Source organism: Carettochelys insculpta, chromosome 1 (assembly GCF_033958435.1).
Source record: "Carettochelys insculpta isolate YL-2023 chromosome 1, ASM3395843v1, whole genome shotgun sequence".
Lineage (NCBI taxonomy): Eukaryota > Metazoa > Chordata > Testudines > Carettochelyidae > Carettochelys > Carettochelys insculpta.
The window spans coordinates 117,036,142-117,063,907 of record NC_134137.1 but is presented as its reverse complement, the minus strand read 5'-3'; the positions used below and the strand labels follow the sequence as shown (position 1 = coordinate 117,063,907).

The following is a 27,766-nucleotide window of genomic DNA, read 5'->3' as shown; positions in this document are numbered from 1 at the left end:
TGCTAAAAGCAAGATATTATCTTCCTACGGGAAACCCACTTTAACTACTCGGAAGCAGAGAAATTAGGAGGGAGTCAGCAATGGATAGAGGAAAAGGTGTTTAACAATTTCTCTTCTTCAGCCAAAGGCATAGCAAAACTGTTTCACAAAAGACTCCATTTACAAATTCTGGATGTAAATAAAGATGACAAAAGTAGATTTATTTTTGCTGGTGAAGGCTCAGATCTCTGACTCTACGTACACCCTGATTAATATATATTAACCCAGTTTCTTTAAAATAAGGGTTTAGTTTTTCCCAAATTAATATCCTACTATATTCAATCATCATAACATGAGATATTAAGGAGGTGTTGGATAAGTCCGATAATCCCCACCCCAGCTCACACAATCACATGCTAGAAACATTATAAAAGAGTTTATGGAAGAATTAGGGGTTAAAAGATATATAGCGATTACAGAACCCTACAAAGAAGGATTTTACTGTTCTTGGTTTTTGTTTTGTTTTTTGTCCTTGATAAATGACACATATTCACCTATAAACTTTCTGATTTTTATGAACCAGGTGGACTTATACTTGTTTTCCTTGTTAGTGGAGTGCTACCAGAGTTTTCCCCTCCTGAGACAAATTGGTCATGTAACTAGTGAAGACTGAACTCTCTACTGAAAGACCTGGATTTTCAGAATGATGTCGTAATAGAATTCTTTTTTCAAAACAAATGAGACAACAGTGGGACCCTTGCCCACCCTGGGATAAAAAGTTGAGTGGGTGGTGGGATCATTTCCTACCCCAGGGAGAGGACAGGGGCTAGCCAGGCTTGGCTCCTGGAATAAACCAAGCAATTTAAAGCTATGGATTTAGAATGTGCCAACTACTCCTGACAATGAAATACTGAAAAATAATCAATCTTGGTTATGAGAGAAATAGATTGACTGCAACACAATACAAATTTGCTCTTTATAGACTCAAATATACTGAGAGTCAGGGGACCGAGCGCTGAGAAAATTCTTGCATTCAGATTCAAAGTGAGAGGTCAAAGGTTCCAGATAGTATCATTCAAACCAGAACAAGGGCAGGTTATTACTTAGCAAAAAGAGATCAATGATCCATCTTTGAAATTCTATCAGGCTCTTTAAACTAATGATTCACTGCTTGATGCAGAGGAATAATTTGCTGAAAACCCTTAACTTCTCAGCAGAGCTATATGCCAGGCTGGTCTTCCCCTTGCAGAGGGAGGAAATAATCAGGACCATGGAGGAAATGAGGCTGGGGAAGACCCCTGCCCTGATGACCTACTGACAGAGTTCTATCAAAGTTCCAAAGAAATTTTGACTCTGAAGTGGTTATACATTTGTGAAGATGCCTTTAAGGAAGGTGCTCTACCTCCTGCGTGGGAAGTCCTCATTAGTGGAATTTGTCTGAAAAAGTTATGGCTCAGTGACATGTCAGCTGATTAAATCTCTGGTATTTCACCAACATTCTAGAAATTCCCACCCAATCATTTCATGGGACACAGAAAGCCACTGACAGAGTAAACTGGTAATACTTGTTTCTTACCCAGGACACCTTTGGGTTGGGGAAATCCTTTATGTAATAGTTGAAGCTGTTATATTCCAATCCCAACTCTTGCATTCTAATACATAGCACAATGGCCCCCCACTCTCTTTGATTCGTTTTGGGTAACTGGACAGGGATGACCCTCCTGTTCATTTTAGCATGACAGCCACTTACATTATAAATTAGGAAGTGCCAAAGTATTCAAGGGATCACATCAGGCTTTCAGGAGACAAAAAGTCATCTATGTGCACACTATAGCCCCTGGTTATTAATGTTCAGATCAGTCTATTCACCCCCACAGTGGTTGGAGTGCCAGCTCTGGAGCCCTGCGGGTGGGAGCTCTGAGCCTTGGGGTCCTAAAAAATGCGAGTCAGGGCCAGATCTGAGGCATTGTCCCTCATAAGCATTCTGAAAATCTGGCAACCCTAGCAGTGGCTACACACTTAATAATAAGTTAATAGAGGATAAATCCAACAGCGGCTGTGATCCAGGATGGTCAGACATGCGACCTTCTACCCCCAGTGTCTTGAAATGTCCAGCTGCCAGAAGCTGGGCCTGGATGATTAAATGGATCACACAGACATAAAGCCAGTAACGTATTTCAACATTTTTAATGAGCTGGATGAGCCTGACACCCAGCAGCCAACGGTGCTGCGTCCCCCCTTTCAAAATGTAAAGCGCCCTGAGAAGACTCGCCCCCAACCCCTGTCCTAGGCCAATCTAAACTAGAAAAATAGCCTGTGTTAAAACATGCTAGCTACACGTCTAACTAATATTTCTCAAAAGCTTGTGTGGGTTGACCAGATGTCCCACTTTTAAAGGGACAGTCCCATATTTAAGCCCTCCTGCAGGCGCCCTGACTTTTTTTAAAAAGAATGGGCAATCTGTCCTATATTCCCTGTCTCTCCCCTCCCGTCAGTACTGGTGGCTCTTGCTGCTGGCCTGATCATCTACTGGCCTGCCACCCACCAGTGAGAAGTGGTTGGGCAGACCTGCAGCATGTGGAGCCAGACATTGCCCCCTGCTGGTCTACCAGTGCAGTCCCTGCTGCGTGCCAGCTCTTGGCAGCAGGCTCCCCTGCTCCCTGCCCATTTCCAGCCAGCACTGGCTGCTGTGGTGGCTGGTGAGTGCAGGCAGGCAGTGGCCAGTTACCTGTCACCTCTGCTGCCCAGCCATCAGCCCTGTACCTGCTTCCCCTTGCACTGTTCTCTCCTTGTGGTGCTTGTTCACCCCCCTCCCACAGCCCTACTGCTCTTTCATGTCACTCCCTCCCTTCCCCCATTGTGTGCATCCCACTCCCAGGGCTGAGCAGAGAACCAGCCCTGGGTCTGATCTTTCAGCTCACCTAAAGCTGGGCTGGCAGGCTCTTTCCTCCCCACACTGCCTCTGGCTGGGCTGGCACCAGGGAAAGCTCATGACCCTCTGGCCCAGGGCACTGGTCAGGAGGAGCCAAGCCCTGCATGTGCTGAAGCCCCACACAGCACTGACAGGGGGAACCTTCTCTGCTCTCAGCTTAGCTTTGGAGTGGTGGAGAGGAAGTTTATGTCCAGTCGGATTGTGCCCTGACCCTGCAGGATCCCAGGGGAACTCAGCACCCTCTTCACGTGCTGTCCCCAGAGAGGAAGGGCTGCTCTGTCTCCAGGCACCCACCCCACTGAGCCACATCTCTGGCCTGGTTGGCTGAAGCTCATACAGTTAGGAGCTTAGGGTTTAACCCCTTCCAGTCTGCATTGCAACCGGGGAACAGACGGCAACTGAGTTAATGTCAGTGGCCAGCAGCTGCTTGGGAGCATTAGCTGCCTTCCTACACGGTGTGGGCAGGAAGGGACGAGCTGCTTCTAGCCACAGGAGAGCTGGGGAGATGGGAGGGAAAAGATAACCTCTGGAAAAACATGGGCCAGGTCATCCCTATCCCCACCCTGCTTCAGCTGGAAGCAGCTCTCACCCCTTCCCTTCCACGCAGTACAAAAGGCTGCTGCTGGCCATATTCTGGTGTGAACCCTGATAGAAATCTGGAGAACATGGTGTGAACCCTGGTAGAAATCTGGAGCGGGTAGGCCTTTGACACTTCATGCCTACCACAGGATGCCTTGAGAAGACACAGCACCAAGTACCAGCAGAGGCAGGTCTATCACAGGGACCCAGCCAGGCATGGAGGGTGGAGAGCATTGGGCAGGGAAGGTTGGGTCAGATCAGTCAGTCACCCCATCCCCACATGAGAGGGGTGGACAAGAACATGTGTATTTAACCCCTCCCATGCAAATCGTGTTCATGTTCAGCATAGGGAAATATGGTTGATCTAAGTGTAAGTAGCATTTAACACCTTTAAAGGTGGGTTAACTGGTTTTGGTCAATTTTACAGGTAGAACTTTCCACAGACATTTATTTCACTAGGACAGATCGGCCTGAATCACCTGTATGTTTTTTACCTTCTTATGTGCTGCTCATGTTTCAAGTAAAATCCCATTACTGAAAATGCATATTGACAATTTGCTTTTCATACGTAAAGTGAAAGGCTTTCAAAATATATTTAAAGTATCATTATTCACAAAGACAGCCAAAAGAGTTTAGAAGTCAGCACTGCACAGAATCCAAACAGAGTTGGCCTTAGCTCAGTTCAGTGTTATTTTCCAAGTCTCCCTCTTCCCAAGCAAGAGTCAAGCATTTAGACCTGCTGCCTGAATTTAAGGAGTGTAAGCCTGCTTAAGAAGGCCGATTTGAACTGAGTGGATACAGAGCCTTTTTTATAACATAGACATAAGCTGAGTGAAATTGGTTTATATCTCGTTTGTGTTTAAGAGTACTATGTTACCCTTATGCAATGTTTGTACTGGAAGATATGAGGTCTACACAGGAGTAAATCACTAAAGTCATTCACTGGGCATTGCATGGGTTTACCAGGGCTCTTCCAGAAAGGAACAAGAATGGGTATTGTGCAGTCAATTTTAAAACACCATCTTGTTGCTGTGTGTTCAAGTTTGCTGTCATGTTGGCATCCTGTCATCATTTTTAACAACAACTGCTAAAAAAATTTTTATATTTACATGACACTTTTGTTCCAGAGCACTTCCTGTCCGTTTATCTACCATGCTACATAAATACAGCCACCCATGGGGAGGAGGTAAGACTTATAGGCTGTGGCCACATTTGGCCAAAACTTCGAGATAGCCATGCAAATGGCCATTTTGAAGATTACTAATGGGGCATTGAATTCAATATTCAGCCCCTCATTAGCATTAGGACGCTTCCGGCAGCACTTTCGAACGCTCGCAGCTCAGCACGGCTACATGGGGGTCCTTTTCGAAATCCCCTTATTCCCCTCAGCAGATAGGAATAAGGGAATTTCGAAGCAGCTGGGGTCCTTTCGAAAAGGAGACCCATCTGGATGAGCCGCACAGCAGCGAGCAGTGGCAATTTCAAAGGGCTGTGGCCGCCCGCATGCTAATGAGGCGCCGAATATGTATTTCAGTGCCTCATTAGTAATCTTCGAAATGGCCATTTGCATGGCCATTTTGAAGATTTGGGCTAGTGTAGACACGGCCTATGTGTGGCATTCACAAAAGTACTTGGTGCCTGTTTCAGGTGTTCACTTACCAGTTCTGGCTCTACTGTGATTCTGTAGGTGCCTAAACTCAGTCACCACCCAAGATGTTTAGGTTACCAGTTCTGTGGGCACCTATGTTTCATCTAAGCACTGCTGCCTTCCTCTAGGCACCTATTTTACTAATTTAAGAAGTTAGCAACATAGGTTAGCTAAGAAAATATGTTTTTAATGATCAAGGGTAGCTGTGTTAATCTGTATCTTCAAAAACAGCAAGAAGTCCTGTGGCACCTTATAGACTAACAGGTATTTTGAAGCATACGCTTTTGTGGCCAAAGACCAGCTTGTGTTTTTAATGAGTGTGTGTGATTTTCAGCCTGGCAGTATTTCTTTAAATATAATAAATATGCGAAGGGGGCTAAAGGCACATATAGACTGTCCTGCAGTCCCAACTACCACGTTGTGAATTTCAACACAAACCAAAATGTTGCACGGGAACTCCCCCCTGTGGATGATGCAAACTAAAAGGTTCCCACTCTGCATTACTGTTGCCCTGTTTGAAGGGGATTACATTAATGTGAAGGAGGAAACTTATAGTTTGTGCCCGCAACATCTACACCAGGGAGTTACAGCGTAGCACTTGGTGTGCACTGCTATTTTCACATCCCCCTCGCTGGAGGAGTTGAGGGGCAGTATAGAAAAATACTGAGTGTATTTTTTTCAATCTGATTACTCTGCAAGAAAATCTAGAGCCTTTACCCACACCCATTTTTGTAAGTGTTCACCCGACTAGTTGATAAGCATTCACTGACTTTTAATCTCACCTCATGGGGCCTCCTTGTTTAGGGGGAGGTATAGCTCAGTGGTTTGTGTGTTAGCTTGTTAAACCAGAGGTTGTGAGCTCAATCCTTGAAGGGGTTGTTTAGGGATCTGGGGCAAAGGGTTTTTAAAAAAAATCTGCACAGGATGGTGCTTGGCCCTGCCAAGAGAACTGAAGTCTTGACTCAATGACCTCCCAAGGTCCCTTCCAATTCTATGAGATGTGTATCTTCACTGCTTTTTAGCAGCATGGGATAGCTCAGTGGTTTGAGTATTGGCCTGCTAAACCCAGGGTTGTAAGCTCAGCCCTTGAAGGGGTTCTTTAGGGATCAGGGGCCAAACAGATCATTTAAAAAAAAACTGCTAGGGATGGTGGTAGGTCCTGCTGTGAGGATAGGGGGGCTGAACTCAATGACCTGGGAAGGTCCCTTCCAGTTCTATCAGATAGGTATACTGTATCTCCATATTAAGCATGAGTGTGAATCTCACTAATCTTTCTACAATCAATATATTAGGGTATTTAGTGATATGTTTGTCATGTTTAGTTTTCTTATACATTTCCAAATGAACTAGCAAAGGTCACTTATTCATAAGGAGGGATTTCAACTGAAGAAACTGTTCCATAGGCTGGAAACTGGCAGGCAGATACGCCAGATGGAGAAGGACCAGTCCGAAAACCTTTCCTCAAGGCCGACTTTACTACAACTAAGGGATATGCTTGAAAAAAAAAAAAAAAGAAAAGAAAAGAAACTCAGAACACTTGGTCCCAAAAATCATAGTCCTTTTCATCTGGCTGCAAGTTAGGAGGGAAAACACAACCTTCCTTCTGGATAGCTACTTCTCAGTGCTGTAACTAGCTAATTTTGCACTTGAGGCAAGAATCTAAAACTGCACCCCCTCATATATCCACAGGCGTTATTTTGTAGAAAAAGGGAAAATAAATAAATGAATAATACCACACCGCTTACGCTGGCTGGGATTAGGGTGGGATCTGGGGCTACCTGGCTCTGGGGTAGGGGGATTGGGTTAGAGCAGGGCCCTGGGGGTGCCTGGCTCTGAGGAAGCTGGAGGGCATTGTCTTTCATAAGCTTTCTGAAAATCTGGCAACCCTAGTGACCTGGCCTCCCAGGGGGGCGAGACACCGCACAGAGCTGCCTGGTGCAGTTACAGGGCAGCTGTGGCTGCAGCCGAGATCCTCCGTGCCCCTCGTGGGTAGCCACTGCTAGGGTTGCCAGATTTTCAGAATGCTTATGAGGGACAATGCCTCAGAGCCAGGCACCCCCAGATGCCCACTCTAACCCAATCCTCCTCCCCTCCCCCAAGCCAGGCATCCCTAGGTCCTGGCTCTAGCCCAACCCCCTCCATCCCCCAGAGCCTGGTACCCCCAGCCCCTCCACCTCCAGCCCTCTTTCCTCCCCTCCCCTCAAACCAGGCACCCCCAGGCCCCTGCTCTAACCCCAGCTCCCTCCCCTCCCCTAGAGCCAGGCACTCCCAGCCCACCCCCCAACTGCAGATTCTAGAGACTTGCCAGAGCCACCGCTGAGGCAGCTGGGGATGGAGTGCTGTGCTGGGCCTGGCTGCATATGCCCAGCCACAGGCAGCATGGGGCTGCAGGAGCCGCGTCGGGGAAACTGCAGCAACAGGGGTCAGCTCCTGCGATGCTGCCGCATGTGCTTCTCCCACCATGTGGTGGGAGGTGTGCATGGAGCAGCAGGATGGACACCCCCCTTGTGTGTCTCTTTACGCACTACACACCTGGGGGCGGGGCCAGCCCATAGCTGGGTGACGTGTGGCTGCCCGGCACAGGCTCAGGCTGCGCGGTGTCTACTGCCTGCCCCTGGCCCAGCCCTCCTTCCCATTCCCCGCCGGCATCTGCCGTGCAGCCTCATGACTGGGGCTCAGGGCCATAAGGAGGGTGAGAGCAAGTGAGGCACTTGCCTGCGCCCCCTCAGCCCTGCGCCTGAGGCTAGTGCCTCATTTACGTCACCCTTGTTATTTCTGACTATCTCCCTAGCTGTAGACAAGAGGGACTTCTCACAGGGCGTCAGTCGGCAGCATTATTTTATACATAGACTCCAGCTGCCAGTCACAGGACTCTTAGGCTATGTCTACACTACAGGATAAAGTCGATTTTAAGGCACATAGCTCAATTTTACAACATGACTATCTTCACTGCAAAAACCATTAGGTTGATTTTAAGGGGCGCTAAGGTCAACTTTCTCTCCCTGACCCTCTGAGGTGGTGTAACACCAACTTCAAATTTAAAAAGTCAAATTAATGCTAGCACGGAAACAGCGTTACTTTAAACTGATTCTATCGGCCTCCAGAGGTATCCCTCAATGCTCTGAATGTGTCGGTTCTGGCCGCTGTCACCTCCACTGCTCTCCTGGGCTACGTCTACACGTGCACCCAACTTCGAAATAGCTTATTTCGATGTTGCGACATCGAAATAGGCTATTTCGATGAATAACGTCTACACGTCCTCCAGGGCTGGCAACGTCGATGTTCAACTTCGACGTTGCTCAGCCCAACATCGAAATAGGCACAGCGAGGGAACGTCTACACGCCAAAGTAGCACACATCGAAATAAGGGAGCCAGGCACAGCTGCAGACAGGGTCACAGGGTGGACTCAACAGCAAGTCGCTCCCTTAAAGGGCCCCTCCCAGACACACTTTCATTAAACAGTGCAAGATACACAGAGCCAACAACTAGTTGCAGACCCTGTATATGCAGCACGGACCCCCAGCTGCAGCAGCAGCAGCCAGAAGCCCTGGGCTAAGGGCTGCTGCCCACGGTGACCACAGAGCCCCGCAAGGGCTGGAGAGAGAGTATCTCTCAACCCCCCAGCTGATGGCCGCCATGGAGGACCCCGCTATTTTGATGTTGCAGGACGCGGATCGTCTACACGTCCCTACTTCGATGTTGAACGTCGAAGTAGGGCGCTATTCCCATCCCCTCATGGGGTTAGCGACTTCGACGTCTCGCCGCCTAACGTCGATTTCAACTTCGAAATAGCGCCCAACACGTGTAGACGTGACAGGCGCTATTTCAAAGTTACTGCCGCTACTTCGAAGTAGCGTGCACGTGTAGACGCAGCCCTGGTGTGCGGGAAGTAGCAAATAGGAAGCCCGGCAATCCGAATTAATTTTCTTTCTGGCCAGCATGCTGATTGCATCTAGCCATGAAAAAGAACCCCAGCATGGAGCCATCAGGAAAGCCAGGATCTCAGTGGGCAGGCTAGCTCCCTCCCCTCCATACCACGTGGTGGCTTGGCTGTGGGGACCAGACAACGGCACGTCCTGCTCTGTGCAGGGGGAAGGCTTCTTCCCTGCACGGGATTGAACAGGGGAGGCCGAGAAGCACATTTGGCACAGGTGCTAAGGGTGCTTCAGCTTCTGAAGCCCCACCTGTTGGTGTTTTTCCCCTGGGATTCCCTACTTTCCCTTTCCTTGAGAATAACATGAAGTCTTTCCCTAGTCTCTCGGAGCCAGTTTGTTCCACTTGGGTATCAAGGGCTTCAGCTTCCGAAGTCCACTTGTTGGGTGTTTTTTCACCAGAGAAAAACTAGTTGAGTAACCTGTTGGCATGATTCAGTCAGCTGGGTCCCCTCAGGACACATTTGGTAAAGTGTTTTTTTTAAAGTCACTGTTCTTTAAAAAGGGACAGAATGAAGCACAGTCTCAGCAGTGACCGCCTAGAGACGTAATTCTCACATGGCCGCTTGGGGCTGCTGCCCCTTACAAATGTGAAGCAGAAAGAACTAGTTAAAGAGCCTGCTGAAACTGGTCAGTCAGCTAGGTGTTCTCAGAACACATTTGGTAACAAGGTCCGTAATGCAGATGACTTAAACAATTTTTCTCATCGGGGAAAGAGGCTTCTGAAAAACGGCCATTTGTTTTCAATGGGAAGGGAAGGATGGCAAAGCAATCTGGGGAGATAACATCACACACCCACAATTGCTTGTGGGGTAGTTTTTCCCATAATGCGCCAGCAAAAAAACCCAGAACGCCTCGGGGCTGTGGGAACTGTGAGATAGTTTCCCACAATACACTATGGCGATTTAGTGGAGATGCACTAAGTCAGCTTTGTGGGCAGGTGCGGACACTCAACTTTATAAAATCCAGTGTTACAAAGTCAACTTTAAGAAATTCAACTTTATTTTGTAGTGTAGATATAGCCCTATTCATCAACTAATCCATCTCTGTCACACACCCTGTCTGAACATTACAACATCCAGTGGCCCCTGGCCCTTACTGTGCTATGTTTCCATAACAGTTTACAAAACAGTCTTCTATGATCAGATGCAATACCAGCCCCACTTTTCTATGATGCTATTTGATTTTCTAAAATGTTCCAGGTTCCTCTTTTATTACCCAACCTAACCTAATTAAGAGGGACATTTCCTCCCTCCTGGAGGTATCTGAGGACATATCAAAAGTGCACTTTAAAAATAAATTCTGAAGAACCATAGAATCATTGAACACTAGAACTGGAAGGGACCTCAAGAGGTCATCGAGTCCAGGTCCTGCCCTCTTGGCAGGACCAAACACTATCTAGATCATCCCTGATAAGCATCTATCTAACCTGCTCTTAAATATCTCCAGTGATGGAGATTCCACAACTTCCCTAGGTAACTTATTCCAGTGCTTAACCGTCCTGACAATTAGGAAGTTTTTCCTAATGTCTAATCTAAACCTTCCTTGCTGCAGTTTAAGCCCATTGCTCCTTGTCCTATCCTCAGAGGCCAAGGAAAATATTTTTCTCCCTCTTTCTTGTAACCCTCTTTGAGGTACTTGAAAACTACTATCATGTCCCCTCTAAATCTTCTCTTGTCTAAACTAAACAAGACCAGTTCTTTCAGTCTTCCCTCATAGCTTATGTTCTCTAGACCTTTAATCATTCTTGTTGCTCTTCTCTGGACCTTCTCCAATTTCTCCACATCATTCTTAAAATGTGGTGCCCAGAACTGGACACAGTACTCCAGTTGAGGCCTAATGACCACTGAGTAGAGCAGAAGAATGACTTTTTGTGTCTTGCTCACAACACTTCTGTTAATACATCCCAGAATCATGTTTGCTTTTTTGGCAACAGCATAATACTCTTGACTCATATTTAGCTTGTTGTCCACTATGACCCCTAAGTTCCTTTCTGCAGCACTCCTTCCTAGATGGTTGCTTCCCATTCTATATGTATGAAGCTGATTCTTTCTTCCTAAGTGGAGCACTTTGCAATTGTCCTTATTAAACTTCATCCTGTTTACCTCAGACCGTTTCTCCAGTTTGTCCAGATCTTTCTGAATTAAGAGCCCTATCCTTCAAAGCAGTTGCAACCCCTCCCAGCTTGGTATCATCTGCAAACTTAATACGTGTACTCTCTATGCCAATATCTAAATAGTTTATGAGGATATTAAATAGAACTGGTCCCAAAACAGATCCCTTTGGTACCCCATTTGTTATGCCCTTCCAGCATGACTGCAAACCATTAATAACTACTCTAGGAGAACGGTTATCCAGCCAGTTATGCATCCACCTCATAGTGGCCCCATCTAAGTTTCATTTGTGTAGGTTATTGATAAGAAGATCATGTGAGACTGTGTCAAATGCCTTACTAAAGTCTAGGTATACCACATCCACCACCTTTCCCTTATCCACAAGACTTGTTATCCTGCCAAAAAAAGCTATCAGATTAGTTTGGCATGATTTGTTCTTTACAAATCCATGCTGGCTGTTACCTATCACCTTATTTTTTTTCCAGATGTTTGCAGATGAATTCCTTAATTATTTGCTCCATTATCTTTCCCAGCACAGAAGTTAAACTGACAGGTCTGTAGTTTCCTGGATTGTTCTTTTTTTCATTTTTATAGATGGACACTATGTTTGTCCTTTTCCAGTTTTCTGGAATCTCTCCTGACTTCCAGGACTTTTCAAATATGATAGTTAAAGTTTCAGATACCTCCTCTATCAGCTCCTTAAGGATTCTAGGATGCATTTAATCAGGTCCTGGTGACTTGAAGACATCTAATTTTTCACTCGTTCTTTACGTGTTTTATCCTCTAAACCTACCCTCTTCCCACTAGCGTGCATTATGTTAGGCATTTCTGTATCCGTCTTCTTGGTGAAGACTGAAACAAAGAAGTCATTAGGCACCTCTGCCATTTCCAAGTTTCCTGATATTGTTTCTCCCTCCTCACTGAGTAGTGGGCCTACCCTGTCCTTGGTCTTCCTCTTGCTTCTAATACATTTATAAAATGACTTCTTGTTACCCTTTATGTCTCTAGCTAATTTGAGTTCATTCTGTGCCTTGGCCTTTCTAATCTTGCCACTGCATACATGCAGAGTTTGCTTATATGCATCTTTTGTAATTTCTCCTACTTTCCACTTTTTATATGATACCTTTTTGATTTTGAGATCATGCAAGATCTCCTGGCTAAGACAAGGTGGTCTTTTACCATACATTCTAGCCTTCCTATGCAGTGGTATAGTTTGCTTTTGAGCCCTTAATAACGTCCCTTTGAAAAACTGCCAACTCTCAGTTGTTTTTTCTCTTAATCTTGCTTCCCATAGGACCTTACCTACCAGCTCTCTGAGATTACCAAAATTTGCTTTCTGGAAATCCATTGTTTCTATTTTGCTGTTCTCCCTTTCACTATTTCTTAGAATCATGAACTCTATCATTTCATGGTCACTTTCTCCCAAACTGCCTTCCACTTTCAAATTTTCAAACAGTTCCTGCCTATTTGTTAAAATCAAATCTAGAACTGCTTCCCCTCTAGTAGCTTTCTCCACCTTTTGTGATAAAAAATTGTCCTCCATGCAGTCCAAAAACTTTCTGGATATTTTGTGCCTCACTGTGTTAGTTTCCCAACGTATGTCTCCACAGTTGAAGTCCCCCATCACCACCAAATCCTGTGTTTTGGATAATTTTGTTAATTGTTTAGAGAAAGTCTTGTGCACCCCTTCTATCTGGCTTGGTGTTCTCTAGTAGACCCCTATCATGTCATCACCTTTGTTTTTAACCCTTTTTAACTTAACCCAGATTCTTTCAACACTTCTGTCTCCTGCATCCATCTCTATCTCAGTCCAGGTGTGCACATTTTTTATATATAAGACAACACCTCCTCCCTGTTTACCATGTCTATTTTCCTAAGTTGTACCCTTCTACACCAATATTCTAATCATGTGTATTATCCCATTAAGTTTCTGTGACACCAATTATATCATAGTTGTTTGTTTATTAGGGTTTCAAGTTCTTCTTGCTCATTACCCATACTTCTTGCATTTGTATATAGGCATCTAAGATACTGATTTGCTTATGCTCCACAGTTCTGCCTAGTCCCTCTTTTTTTCTCTGCAATTATAGCCCATGATCCCTCCCATTTCCAACCCAACTCCCAGGTCTCTAGGTTTATTCAGAGAATAATAGAATCCCAGGGCTGGAAGAGACCTCAGGAGGTCACCTAGTCCAGCCCCCTGCCTAAAGCAGGATCAACCCCAAATAAGTCATCCCAGCCAGGACCTTGCCAAGCTGGGACTTAAAAACCTCTAGGGATGGAGAATCCACCACCTCTCTAGGCAACACATTCCAGTGCTTCACCACCCTCCTGGTGAAGTAGTTTTTCCTAATATCCAACCTACTCCTCTCCTTCTGTAACTTCAGACCATTGCTTGTTGTTCTGCCATCTGTCATCACTGAGAACAGTTTCTCTCCATCCTCCCTAGAGCTCCCCTTCAGGAAATTGAAGGCTGCTATTAAATCACCCCTCAGTCTTCTCTTCTGCATCCCTTAGCCTCTCCTCATAGGTCACGTGCTCCAGCCCCTCAATCATTTTTGTTGCCCTCTGCTGAACCTGCTCCAGCACATCTACATCCTTTTTATACTTGGGGGCCCAAAACTGGACACAATATTCCAGATGTGGCCTCACCTGTGCCGAATAGAGGGGAACAGCAACCTCTCTAGATCTGCTTGAAATGCTCCTCCTAATGCACCCTAATATGCTGTTAGCCTTCTTGGCTACAAGGGCACACTGTTTACTCATATCCAGCCTTTCAGCCACCATAACCCCTAGGTCCCTTTCCACTGTACTGCTGCTTAGCCAGTTGGTCCCCAGCCTATAATAATGCTTGGGATTCTTCCATCCCAGGTGCAGGACTCTACACTTCTCCTTGTTGAACTGCATCAGATTTCTTTTGGCCCAATCCTCCAATTTATCCAAGTCACTCTGGATCCTATCTCTACCCTCCAACATATCTACCCCTTCCCTTAGCTTAGTGTTGTCCACAGATTTGCTGGGGATGCAATCCAGTCCCTCATCCAGGCCATTAATAAAGATGTTGAACAACACGAGCCCCAGAACTGAACCTTGCGGCACTCCATTTGAAACTGATCATCATCCAGATACTGAGCTATTGACCACTACCTGTTGGGCCTGATCATCAAGCCAGCTTCCTATCCATCTTATAGTCCATGGATCCAATCCATACTTCCTTAACTTATGGACAAGAATGTTTTACTTACCTGGAGGCTTTTGTCACCTGTCCCTCAAGCCTAGTTTACAGCCCTCTTCATTAGGTTAGCCAGTCTCAATCCAAATACATCCTTCCCATTCCTCGAAAGGTGAATTCCATCCCTGCTTAGCAGTCCTTCATGGAACAGCATCCCATGATTGAGGAAGGCAAAGCGCTCCTGGTGACACCATCCTTGCAGCCATGCATTCACCTCCATGATGCACCTGTCTCTGCCTGGGTCCCTACCTTTGACAGGAAGGCTTGAGGAGAATACCACTTGTGCCCCCAACTCCTTCATCTGTACTCCCAGAGCCCTGTAGTCACACTTGATCTGCTCAAGGTTACACCTTGCAGTATCATTCATGCCCACATGGATGAGTAGCATGGGGTAGTAGTCAGTATAATCCTCGACAATACCTCTGTAGTGTCTCAGATATGGGCTCTTGGCAGGCAGCATACCTCCTGGGATGACATGTCAGGGCAACAGATGGGTGCCTCCGTTCCCTTCAGAAGACAGTCTCCTACCACCAATACCCTATGTTTCTTCCTCACAGTGGTGGTAGCAGACCTCCCAGCCTTGGGGGTACAAGGCTCCTCTGATTCACCTGTAGGGGCTGATTCCTTATCTCCTGTATCTCCCACATCCAGAACAGCGTAACGGTTTCCCAGTACCACAGTGGGAGGATTGGGAGGAGGAGTAGAACACTGCCTGCTGCCAGAAGTGACCAGCTGCCAGTGTGCCCCCTGAGCCATTGCCACCTCCACCTCCACTGATGGTGTGTCAGCACTCTTTTGTGGTGGGACAGCCATCTTAACCTCAGCTGTGTCCACATGAATACTGTCCAGGAATTGCTCGTGGAGTCTCATACTCCTAAGCCCAGCTACCTCTTCCTTTAGCTCCACCACCTGCTTCCTGAGAGCTTTTATCAGAAGACACCTTCCACATCAGATGGTCTCCCAGCCCGGACTGCAGTAGGCAGGAATTTCAAGTCACAGTCCCTACAAAATCACACCAGGGTCTGGTTAGAGGTATCCCTGGTCAGGAGGTCTGTCTGACTACAGGTGCAGGTGCAGGAGACAGGAGGAGTGCTGGCACACATGTTGTGGGTCTTCCTAACAATACTGGCACCCCTCTGTCAAACTCCCTCTTAAAAATGACCTGTCTGCAGCTCCCTGCCTGCTTTGCTCCCCTGATCTCTTCGACTTTAGCTTTTAAAGCCATCAAACCTCAGTCAGGCCTCCCCCTCATTAGTCACACAGGGGAAGGCTGATCCTGAGGCTGATCAAAGGCAATCAAGGGAACAAGGGATCAAAAAGATTCCCTCTCTCCCAGGCACACAATCCCAACTGTCACAGTAACTGAAACTGAAATCACCTGCACTCAGAAATCAAAATATAAACAGTCAGGCAAAGAAGCAGAAAAGTGAACAAGAGGGCAATAGTGAAAGATGAAAACACCTACAGGTGAGCTGAATCACTCAGAAACATGTTCCAGTGGCACCATTCAATACAACAGCTTCTATTAACAAGGTGTTCATTTTCCATGACTGGTTCTTTCTCTCATGCTAATAGTGCTGTCAGATGTCTCTTGCATGATGAGCAGCTTAAATGAAGATGCACTCCTCTCCTGCTTTTCATTTTCTGATCATCTTCCTTAATAATGAAATGTAACGTGCAGCCTAACACTTGCACTAAGTTTTAGTCACCGTGTTGGTCGATGCCTATGAGCACACAGTGGATCATGTATGAAATAATTGTTTTTGTGGAAATCACTTTCTGATATTAATTACATTGTAATATGTCATATTATGCTATTCTATATGTCTTATACCACACTTATTACCGCTGTATGGGAGTGCTTTAAACAGAGTGTTAAGCAACATGAATACATATGTCATATCTTTTCTTCTCCTACCCTCTCCATAGAGGAAAAGCATGTGCAGGGGAGAATCTCATATTTGTAGGATTTTGGGGAGCTGGTGGCAAGGGAGTTGATTTTGTTTTGGATTTAACTACACAATTATTAGCTAGGCATTTAAATTACCACTTACCCATTGCAAGGTGTGGTATAATAAGGAACAATGTGCCTGGGAATGGCAATTTTTCCTTCTGCTATCATCATAGTTCACTCTTCTATGCCAATATTTGCAATAGGTTTATCACAGAGCAGGCTGTATAGCAGGGATTCTCAGACATGGGGGTTGGTACCTCTCAGAGGGTCATGAGGTTATTACATGGGGAGGGGTCACAAGCCTCTAGCATTTATAATAGTGTTAAATATATAAAAAGTGTTTTAATGTTTGAGAGGAGAGAGAATTTGCAATCAGAGGCTTGCTGTGTGAAAGGGGTCACCAGTACAAAAGTTTGAGAACCACTTCTCTGTAGTAAAACGATCACTCCCATGGCTTCCCGGAAGCATTGACTGGCCTGCAAAGCCAAGCTTTTTTTTTTCTGTCTTATCACAGAAGTAGACTATGAAATGGGCAGGCTTGGCAGTATTCAATATTTTCCTAATTTCAATTATTAATATTGATTGTTTTCATTTTCGTTTATTTTTCTTTTAGTGTTTTTTTTTATTTTTATTTTTACAGGTACTGGAGATGCAGGAGGATGAGGCTGGGGCTGAGGTTAGGGCTTCGCTCACAGCCAGCTGCAGGGGGCTCCTTAAAGGGACAAGAGGATCCAGACACTAAGGTGCAAGTGTAGGGGAGGTCGTGGTCTTTTTTCATCCTTCAAGGTCCTCAATGGTAAATTAAGTATTTGTAGGGAGAATTGGTCAATATTTTTCAAAAACTACAATACTTTTGCAACATTTTCATACTTCTTTAATCCTCTCATCCGCACTTAACCCCTCCTCCCACTTCATTTTTTGACCAGATCTTGTCCTTAATGGGCTTCGAAGCCACCTATAAGGTTGGATGCTGTGAATGAACTGAGACTTGGAAACTACACATCATTACTCTGGTTGTTCTATGACTAAATTGACTAAGTTTCCTGCACTATAGACTGTCAAAAAATCAGTAAAATAAATTCATCATCATCATCATCATCTATTTTCCAAGGCTGATCTCGCAACAAAAGTATGAAAAGATGGATCATAGACTTTATTTTCCCCTTTTACTATTGCTGAGTTAGGTACTCAATTGTCCCCATCTTATGAACCTCACCCCTAGGGCATCCATGGACAAGATTCAAAAAGATATACTTTATGCAAATCTAACAAATAAAATTCTATTGCAGTTCATGTAAACATTATCATCACATAGTACTATATAGAAAATGTTACTCAGAAAGACAATTGTAATATGCTATAATATGGGCTTGTTTGCACTTGCTCCCAACTTCAAAAGGGGCATGGTAATCAGGGCAATGGGAGATTACTAATGAAGTGACGCCGTGAATATGCAGCACTTCATTAGGCTAATTCTCCTCCCGTGGCAACTTCGAAGTGTCAAACGTCGAAGTGCCAGCATGAGTGTAGTTGCGGTTGCTTCGAAGTGCCTGTGCTACACACATGTCGGCACTTCGAAGTTTGAAACTTGGAAGTTGCTGTGGGGGAGAATTAGCTTACTGAAGTGCTGTGTATTCACTGCATCACTTCATTAATAATCTCCAGTCACCCTGATTAACATGCTCCCTTCGAAGTTGGGGGCAAGTGTAGACTCAGCCTATGAGCTTAACACTTGGGGGTTGCTATTGGACATATCAGGTATATTTTATCAATATTTTTATTTATGTTTTAAAACAACACTGTCAATGTAAATTTCATACTGGTTTGAAAATGGTACATATATAGTACACATCTTACAAACAATACTTAAGATTACTATACTTGAAAGCGATTAGAGAAAATGGTTTTCTTTTTTTTCAGGGTTTTTTTTGAGGGGGAGGGTGCACAGTTATTGATTTGGGTGGGGGTGCAAAACTTTTTATTTATTTATTTATTTGCTGTACTTTACCAGCTGTAATATCAGCACTTTGAGTTCTGCTGTGCATTCCATATTAATGGAAAATTCTCATTGATCAGTTCTAGTATTCCTTGTGCTGTATATCTGTATGTTGAACAGGATACAAGAGGTTGTTGACAAAGCTGGCAAATGGGGTGGAGGCCTGTAGGATGATGAGGTTACACAGTAAAACAATCGTGTAGCAGAAAAACCAATGCTGCAGACTCCCACTTGCTTAACAAATGCCAGAGACAGTCTGTAGGCATCTTGGCAGTGTGAAGTTTTCAGAAGAAACTTAAAAAAGAAGGTGGCAGCCTTACAAAATTTGCAAAATAAATTTTCCCTTGTATAAGGGACAGCATGAAAGAAATTGTATAAAGGCTGAGCAAAGAAATGGAATTACTTTTAAGTGGGTTTTGGACCAGAGTTTACAGACTCCAATTTTAGATGGAACAGCTCAAGTTTTAGATGCAATTGAAGGATTATTTAAAAATCAAAACTCAACATTTATATTAAAAATGCTGAGATCAAAAATGTAAGGATGGAGATTGGATGAAACACTGAAACTAGCCATGACTGCCACCCCTCATTCAGGAAAAATGAAGCAGTTAAGCTCCTTTTGGACATAAGCTGAAACAATAAGAGCCACCACCCAAAACACAGACCACATGCAAGTCTGGTAAGAAGTGGAGCTATGCAGACAAGGGGTTTCAGTGGCTTCTGAAGGCAAATGCAGGGGGCTGGGTATTGTGTGTGTGTCTGTGGGCAGTAGCATCCAGTTCAAACAACAAAAGAGGAATATTGGCATCACTAGGTGACTGGACCCTTTAAGGCAGGGGTGAGCAAACTTGTTATACTGGGCCCCACTTTTTGTCCCTGCAATTAGCAGGGCTCCCCCTCAACTTGTCTAATGTAATCCTAACCAATGGAAATTTCAGATACACTCATATGAAAAAACCTCCTTTCAGCATGTGTAAGAAAATAAGTAAGTAGACTGTAAAACAGGGGTGTCCAATATGTTTGCCACTTGCCACATGTGGCAAATAGGACACCGTGTTGTGGTGAATACAGCTCTTGAGCCACATGTGGCTTTTGGAGCACTGGCAGTGACCCTGGTGGCTCTGGTGAGTCGCCAGCATTGAATTAGAAGGGGCGGGCTAGAGATGCCTGGCTCTGAAGGAGGGCATTCAGTTAGAGTGAAGGTGGGGTGTGTGCCTGGCTCTGGAGAAGGGGGAGGTCATCTATTTAGAGCTGGGGGTGGGGGGTGGAATGTGGTGAATAGGGAAAGACGACAGCCACAAATGTGGTGATCTCTGGATTCCTATTGGACACCGCTGATGTAAAATCTTCATTGATTGGTATATAAATGTGAATACACATACATAAAAACAGGAGCATATTTCAGCCTTTTTATGGATGTGGATGAGCCTCAGACCCAGCAGTCGATTGTGCTGTGCTCCTCTTACAAAATTTCAAACTCCCCAAGAAGGCAAGTCCCCACTTTGCATACCCCTGCTTTAAGGGGAGAATGGCTCAGTCATCACTGTGCCATAATTAATTAGATGCTTCCCAGCAGTAGGGATGGGAGTAAGGGAATCAGGTGATAGTTTAATGATGCTTGGGCCTTTTAACATGGCTGGGAGAGATCAGTCTGTCAGTACAGGTTGAACCTCTCTGATTCAGCAACATTGCTCATCTGTCATGCTTTCAGTTTTCATGGGAGTGGCCAATCTTCTCACTGTCCCCATAAAGTTTGTTTACAGCCACCAGCCCTGGATCTTAGTGTTCTTTGCTGTTATTTAGTTGTAATTTACTCCTAAATGTCCTCTAAGAGCCCAGGAAGCAGTGGAAGTGTTGGTAATGTGCTAGACAATATTGACCTCCCATGCTCTGGCACATTCTCTTGTTTGGCACTGGTCAGGTCCTGAGGGTGCTGGACTAGAGAGCTTCAACCTGCAGTATAACCAGGAAAACTGTCAGCAGGAGGCTGGGTACTCCAGGAGAAGCTCTATACCAGAACAGAGTAAAGGATGGGCTGAGAATGGTGATCAGATTGGGAGCCCATTCTTTTATACTGGAGTCAGAGAGCCCCACACAGGTACTCCAGAAAGGATCTGGGAACAGGTCCAGTGGGCAGGCTGAAGAGATGTTCCCAAAGAACAGGAGAACTTTTTGTTTGTCGGGACTATTTAGGCTTGTCTTTTGATACCCTGGCAAGGGTTAGGTTTGTTTACGACTTGGCCAGAGGGCTATGTCACACCTCCAGTACAGACAAGTGTGTGAAGTGGAAGAGACCTGTCTTGAGGAAGGAAACTAAGGCAGGCAATCCCAAGGTTGGCCAGCAGCAGGAAGCACATAGCAGTAATGCTCTGCAACAGATGCCGTGGGAGAAAGGAAGCGAGAGAACGTTGGGGGCAGAGTGCTGGCTATCTGGAAAGAACTTTGGAACTGTGAGGAAAGGCACTGCCTCCCATTTGCTTCCCAATGCATTCAAAGTAACAGTACTTTGTACTTCCTGTGCATCAAAGAAATGCCTGACTCCATTGCTAATTTCTTCTCCTAATCAAAACAACCCTCAAGATATCAAACACTGTTCAGGTCCAAAGGGGATAACAATATTAACTTCCCAGGTCTGGGAATATTGTATTTATTTTTGTATAAAAGTAAGTACTGTTTTAAATTATTTTTGATATGGAAACATTCCTGAAGACTTGACTGGAAGCATGATTATGTCCTATGAGAAATTTCACCTACAGGTTGAACCTCTCTAATCCAGAACGCTCTCGTCTGGCAACTTCTTTGATTTGACATGATTTTAGTTAGCCAGGTCACCACTTATCATGGGTGTGGCTAAATTTCCTGTGGTTCTATAAAGTTTGCTTATTGCCACCAGTCTTGGCTCTGTGTTTAGTGCTATTATTTAGCTGTGATTTACCCCTAAACATCTTCTAAGAGCCCCATAAGTGGAAGTGTTGCCAATGTGCTAGACAATATTGACCTCCCATAGTCTGGCAAATTCTCTTGTCTGGCACCTGTCAGGTCCAGAGGTTGCTGGATTAGAGAGGTTCAACCTGCACAAAGAATTTTCTCTCCAGAGTAATCTGTGAACACTCCAATGCAGGGTTATCTAGCTCTTCCTAACACAAAATAGCATACGGGATAAACAGAGGCTAATCTCTTTCCCTGCTGCCACCCTTCCCCAATATATTCATGTCTGGTTTATAAAAAAAAATGTATAGTGAGAAATAACCTTTCTGACATCAAATCCCACATGTGCAGTGGGTAGCAGGCCTCTTGTAAGCAGTGCCGCAGCTGGGCTTTGCTGAGACTCCTTGCCAGCTGGGGGCAGCATTCACAAGAGTGACTCACATTTCCGCCGTTATCTTTCGGTCAGCTTAGCAACACAACTCTTGAAAACAGCTATGGGCACCCCTGCTGAGGCTTCCGGCTACCTGCAGCCCCGGTTCAATGACGCACAGCAGCGAGGCATCTGGCAAGAGGACGCGAGCCCTGCTCTTTACCTCATCCGCGCTGAGGGTGGGCGAAGCAGGCGTGGGGAAGGGAGCGGAGGAGGAAGAGGGGATGATCGTGATCAGACACAAAGGAGGAGGCGGTCCTCCGGGTTTCCACTGAGAATCGTGGCTGCTTCTCTGCCGCCCCCTAAGCCGCGGGCAGAGCGAGCGGCATGTTGCGGCGGAGGCGGTCTCAGGTCCATGTCTGTGAGGCTGGCGAATGCTATTTGGGGCTGCGCTGGCCGGCCGGCCGGCAGCTGAGTCAGTTTCAAACAGACGCAGCAGCAATGCGCTCCTGCTGCCAGACGCGCGCCTGTTGCAGGACCCGGGGGGCGTGTGTGCGAAAAGCCAGGCAAGCTGCTCCAGGAAGAAAATCCTGCTGTTACGAGTCCCTGACGTAGGGCTGGCCGGAGTGTGCAGTTTTCACAGCAGCCGCTGGAGGATCCGGAGCGGCAGAGGTCCTTTGCAGCATAGTCTACACAAAGCTCTTGCGTTGGGTTTGTTTACACGCTCGTATACGTCGTCTGCGGTCATTTCCTCAGGCCAATGACATTTTGCTTGTTTTGGGAAAGCAAAGAGCAATCCTGCGTGGAAGATCATAAGATATTTATGCAAGAGACTGAAATGGCACTGAACTGAAAAATACACGTTTAGATCAGACGATTTCTCTTTTCCAATGCCTATGCTGTCACACGCATTAATTAGCCTGACAGTGCAAGCACGGGCATTATTTCAAAACAAATTCTGAGAAGGGGGCAAAACTGTGTGAGCACATAGAACATATGTGACTGTACTGTAGCAGAGAAGGAGGAGCAAAACGTGGAAGACATAATGGAGTGTATAGACAGTACAGACTGTATAGAAAGATTCGACACATTAACACGTATGAACAGAGACATCAACTACCTCACGCATTACAACGACTGCTTCCCTTCCTTTTGATGCTCGTAATTATCTCAGCCAGGACAATTAACATCCCCCCCACCTCTCACCCCCTTCCTTCTATCCTATTTGATTTGTCAGTTTTTTATTGCAATTATTTTTTCTTTTTTGGTACTGTGTACTTATATATGTCAGCCTGTATTGGAAATGAAATTGATTTGAAGAAGCGGGTCTGTCCCAGGAAAGTTCATCACTGAATAAACCATTTTGTTAGTCTTTAAAGTGCTACATTTCTGCTGCTTTGTTTTGTATAGACTATGAAAGGGACAAGGAGAGGAGGGCAAATCCAGGTTGGGAGGACAACTGTCCCCTTAGCAAATGATGCCCCCAAAACAACACCTTCTTGCACTAGCGGCCTGATACCAACGCTGTTGAAATCAATTAGAAACTTCATGAATTTTGGATCATGACCTGGGTGAATATGTATTTATGTAATGGTCACATGTAGATAAAATATATATTATCAACACAATCATCTGTAATACAGATTCTAAACCTGTTGCCTGGATAGTCAAATGCATCCATATATGGATACACACATAGTCCATGACTGAACTATTTAAAAAATCAAACTATGATTGAAAAATATGCAAATTATGACAGCATCAAAACTCCTAGTCACAAAAAGTAATAGAGATAGTGCACAATCATGATTTTCTGTTTTGTTCCCCTTTTTCCAATATGGGATTTCTGCATGAGCATTTCAGAGAAATGTATTTTACCTAATCTGATTAGTTTTCTAATTTTAAAAGTAATTAATTAAAATGTGAAGTGGGTTTCTGAAAGTACAAAACTACTGTAATTATAATCACTGGAGCAAGAGGAAATAATTGCCACACACATACAATCTCCTCTGTGTGAGGAAGATTGCAAATTAGAAACTTATTACAAAACTGTCCTTAAGTAGGAAAAAACCAAACCAAAACAAACAACAAACAACAACAAAACCATGGAAGTAAACTTCTTAATGAAGAGTTGAAATTGACTTCCCCACATTTATATAAAAGTTCAAGGACATCAAAATAGAAATCAGTTTGTGCTTTTGTTGGAACAGATAACTGTGGTCTTGATAGTATAAGCAAATGTCACTAACACATAACTTTCCACCCTTTTTCTCATAGCTTGGCTACTATCAACTTAACAATCCTGGCAACAGGTGGGAAGGCAACAGTCAAGACAATATCCCTTACAATGGTTATTCTTTATCTTTGAATATGCAGTGGTTTAAAAAAATGAGACCTAGTTGTATTGAAATTAAATGTGTATATGGATCCAGTCTTTCAGAAAGTGTTTGCAATACCCTGGCTGTGACCCTTGAGTAATATGTAAACGTAGTGCCTGAGAACCTATACGCCACCCTTTGGTGGAACATTAATCAGAGTCGAGTTCTGCTGCAATGGCCTGGCAGAATCAAGCTCTCACAGGTAGATCAATGTAGCTGTATCTACTTTAAAATTTTAAATAAAGCTAATGTTATTTACTGGGTTATATCAATATTTAATTGCTGTAAAATCAAACAATCTGCAGAGGCAAAATTCTCCACTCACTTCAGAAAGAGTTTTGCTTGCAAAATGAGATACTGCTGACCATTTTGTCATTATTTATGATTCATAGCTATGACTGAACAGGTGCATTAGTTGTATTTGGAGTACACACTGATTTTGTTTAATGGAATTGTCACATTCCTACTTCTGGAGTAACAGATTGGTGCAACAGCCATAGATGGACTAAAGACATCTTGCTGAATCCTAATAGGAGGGTCAGAATCCAGGAAAAATATGACTTAAAATGAGTACTAAATTAATAAATTAGATTTTATTAGATACTAGCTAATGGATTACCCTGCTTCTGGTATTCTACAAATATATAATAAAGCAAAAGAAGAAATCCTGGTCCCACTGAAGTCAACATTGAAACTTCCATTAATTTTAATGGAATCAGGATTTTACCCAAGATCTTTGCTTTGAAGAGCCCACAATATATAAGGTCCCAATCCTGTACTGAGGGGCTCTGGCATGTTAGCTAAGTCTAAACTAAATCGGACCACTCTCCTTAGGCCAGATCTAGGCTACAAACTTTCACTCGCATACCTATGCTAGTTAGGGTGATATACGAGGTGTGATTACTGACTAATCACATAGAGTTATCATAGCTGAATTTCAAACAAGAGGACACCCGTGAGAGGGAGTGTATCTGCACCAGTATCTTCCGACTCACATATTAATATGTTATAGTATATATCAGGGGTTAGCAACCTTTCTGAGGTGGAGTTCCAAAATGTTCCAACCTTTTGACCTCTATGTACAGCCCGAGTGCCAGTGATACTTTTTAAAGTCACTAATAGTCCTACTTTTAACAACTTCATTAATAACTAACGATGCAGAGCTTTACCATTTCAATCTTTAAATCTCCATCCAGCTGGATTTTTTAAATATATAAAAATGTCGGGGATTTTAATACAGGTTGAATGTCTCTTATCCCGGATTCCCTGGTCCAGCAACTTCTGTGGTCTCAGCCCATCTGGTAGGCAGCCCCACAGGCTGGGAGCAGAGCTGTTGGTGGTCCTGGGCAGGGAGCCACCATGAGCCATAAGTGGGGAGCTCTGGCAACCGGGAGTGCAGAACTGCTGGGAGATAAGCAGACCCCCTTCACCCAGCCTGCTCCTGCCCCCTCCTCCTGCCCAATCACCCCACTCTGCACCTACATCCTCTCCTGCCTGGATCCTGCCTTCCCCACCCTGTGCCTGCCTAGACTTCCATTCTCAGCCTGCTTGTGCCCCCTCCCTCCTGGCCAGAACCCATACACCCACCCTCAGCCTGCAGGGGAAGGGGAAAGAAACCAACCTGAGGCAGGTTCTGCAGGGCACCTCGACGGGGACTCCAGCCACAATCCCGTACCATGCAAGGCTCCAGCCTCAGGCTCTGGACAATGGTGGAGGCTCTGGCCCCAGCACCGTGTAGCCTCCAGCCCCAGCCCTGTGGCAGTGGCTCATGCTGTAGGGGCTGCCATGGTAGGGCTCCAGCCTCAGCCCTGCACCACAGCACAGGCTCCAGGGCAGCTCTGGCCCCATCCCTGCTCTGTGGAGAGGGCTCCAGTGATGCCGGCCCCAGCCCCAGCCCCAGCCCCAGCCCCAGGCCCGTACTGTGGCCCCCTCCTGTGCTGCATGAGCAGGGAAGGGGCAGGGCTGAGCTCTGGCACTGTGTCATTAAAAATTGGCTTGCATGCTAACGGTGGCACACACATAAGGGGGGTTGCTGACCCCTGGTAGATACAGTACTTTAATACAACGTGATACAATTGCCAGATACTGATACAGATGCAGTCCCTTTCAGGGATGCCCTCTTTTTTCAAAGGTCAAATATGGTTACCCTAAATAACAGTTTTGTCAGCAAAAGCCCCTAGTGTTGATAAACCTATACTAGCAAAACTGAACTTTTCCAGATATAACGTACTTTATGTGGAAATTATTGGAATAAGAGATGCTAGTACCGTGCTGGTATATACGCTGTTCACAGCAGGAGTGGTTTCATAGGATCATAGAATCCTAGGGCTGGAAGGGACCTTAGGAGGTCATCTAGTCCTACCACATGCCAAATGGATAGCCACACCAGCAAAGCATTCCTATGCAAGACCTGGGCTGGGGCAGTAAGTGCTGTGACAAAAGAGCGGGAAAGGGAGAAGTGAAATAAGGAGCGCAAGTTTTCTTTCTTAACTAAGGAATTACTGCCACTGAGTTGCTTTTCGCAGAGATTTTCTTTTCCAATTTAAATGTAGGTAACATAACTAACATGCATGAAGTGGGATGGCCTATCATGCTGATCAATATTAACTAAAGTTTCTTTTTGCTCCCGTCTATCTGTTCTCTTCTCTCTTCTACCTACACTGTAAACTTTTTGGGGTGAGGCGGCCTTTCTGATCTCTGTTTATACAGTGTGTAGGACAATGGGATCCTGGTCAGTGACTGGGGCTCTTAGGCACAACCAGAGCACAAATAATAGTTAATAATTAATTACAGGTTGAAAGCTAGAGGAAATAAGGAGTTTTCAGAAAAGCTGGTTGGACAGTTTTGAAATTTCAGTTAAAAACAGAAAACAAATTCAGGGTTTTTTTAAAAAAACATTTTAACAAGCTCCTGTTTTGAGAGCACATAAAGAGTGCACAAAATATTTACCATTTGTCTCCTTGGGAAACTATATGTATGCTGTATGGTATGAATATACAGTATAATATGGCATGGTATGCTGCATGGTATAACTCCTCAGCTGAACACTACCATTCTTATATTGGAGCGCTTTTCCTCATTTATCTTATATTGATTTGGCAGTGGTTAAAACTAAGCCAAAGGCTCTCCCAAAACCCCGCACCCCAGCATGGTCTATATCACGGGTGAGCAAACTTTTTACATCAGGCCCCACTTTTCATCCCTGCAATTAGCAGCCTCCCACCCCTAATGTAATCCAAACTGATGGAAATTTAAGTTATATTCATATGAAAAGAAAGCCCTTTTGGCACATGTGAGAAAATACATAGAATGTAGAAACTTTATTAATCAGTATATATGTGATTACAAACACATTAAAACAGTAATATATTTCAACATCTTAATGAGATGCATGAGCTTGAGACCTGGCAGACGATCGTGTTGTGCCCCCTTATGAAATTTCACACCCCCAGGAAGGGGCCTGCCCCCTCCCCCCCCACTTTGTGCACCTTTGGTCTATATTACAAAGATTTGCTGCATCAACTCGTACTGTGAAAAAAAATCACCGCTTTTAGATGACATAATTGCCTGGCAAAACCCCCAGCAGAGATGCAACTATACGGACAGAAGGGTGCATCTGCTGGCAAAGCTTATGTCATTTGGAGAGGTGGGATAACTGCCAGCAGAACTCTCATTCCTGCTTCACACTGCATTTCCACCAAGGGACCCTGACAGCATAACTAC

The 27,766-nt window shown here is 44.9% G+C and overlaps 1 long non-coding RNA gene across 4 annotated transcripts in view; it reads right to left on the bottom strand.

The window, feature by feature from the left end:
- Positions 1–23,342, bottom strand: part of LOC142011121 (uncharacterized) — a 41,062-nt gene extending 17,720 nt beyond the window's left edge. For 3 of the 4 annotated variants that reach the window (XR_012644973.1, XR_012644969.1, XR_012644971.1), the window contains exon 1: positions 21,889–23,342. This is a non-coding gene — a long non-coding RNA (uncharacterized LOC142011121). Of the gene's footprint in view, positions 1–21,617 lie in introns of all 4 variants that reach the window. The other variant, XR_012644970.1, reaches the window with a different exon arrangement.
- Positions 23,343–27,766: the final 4,424 nt, after the last annotated feature.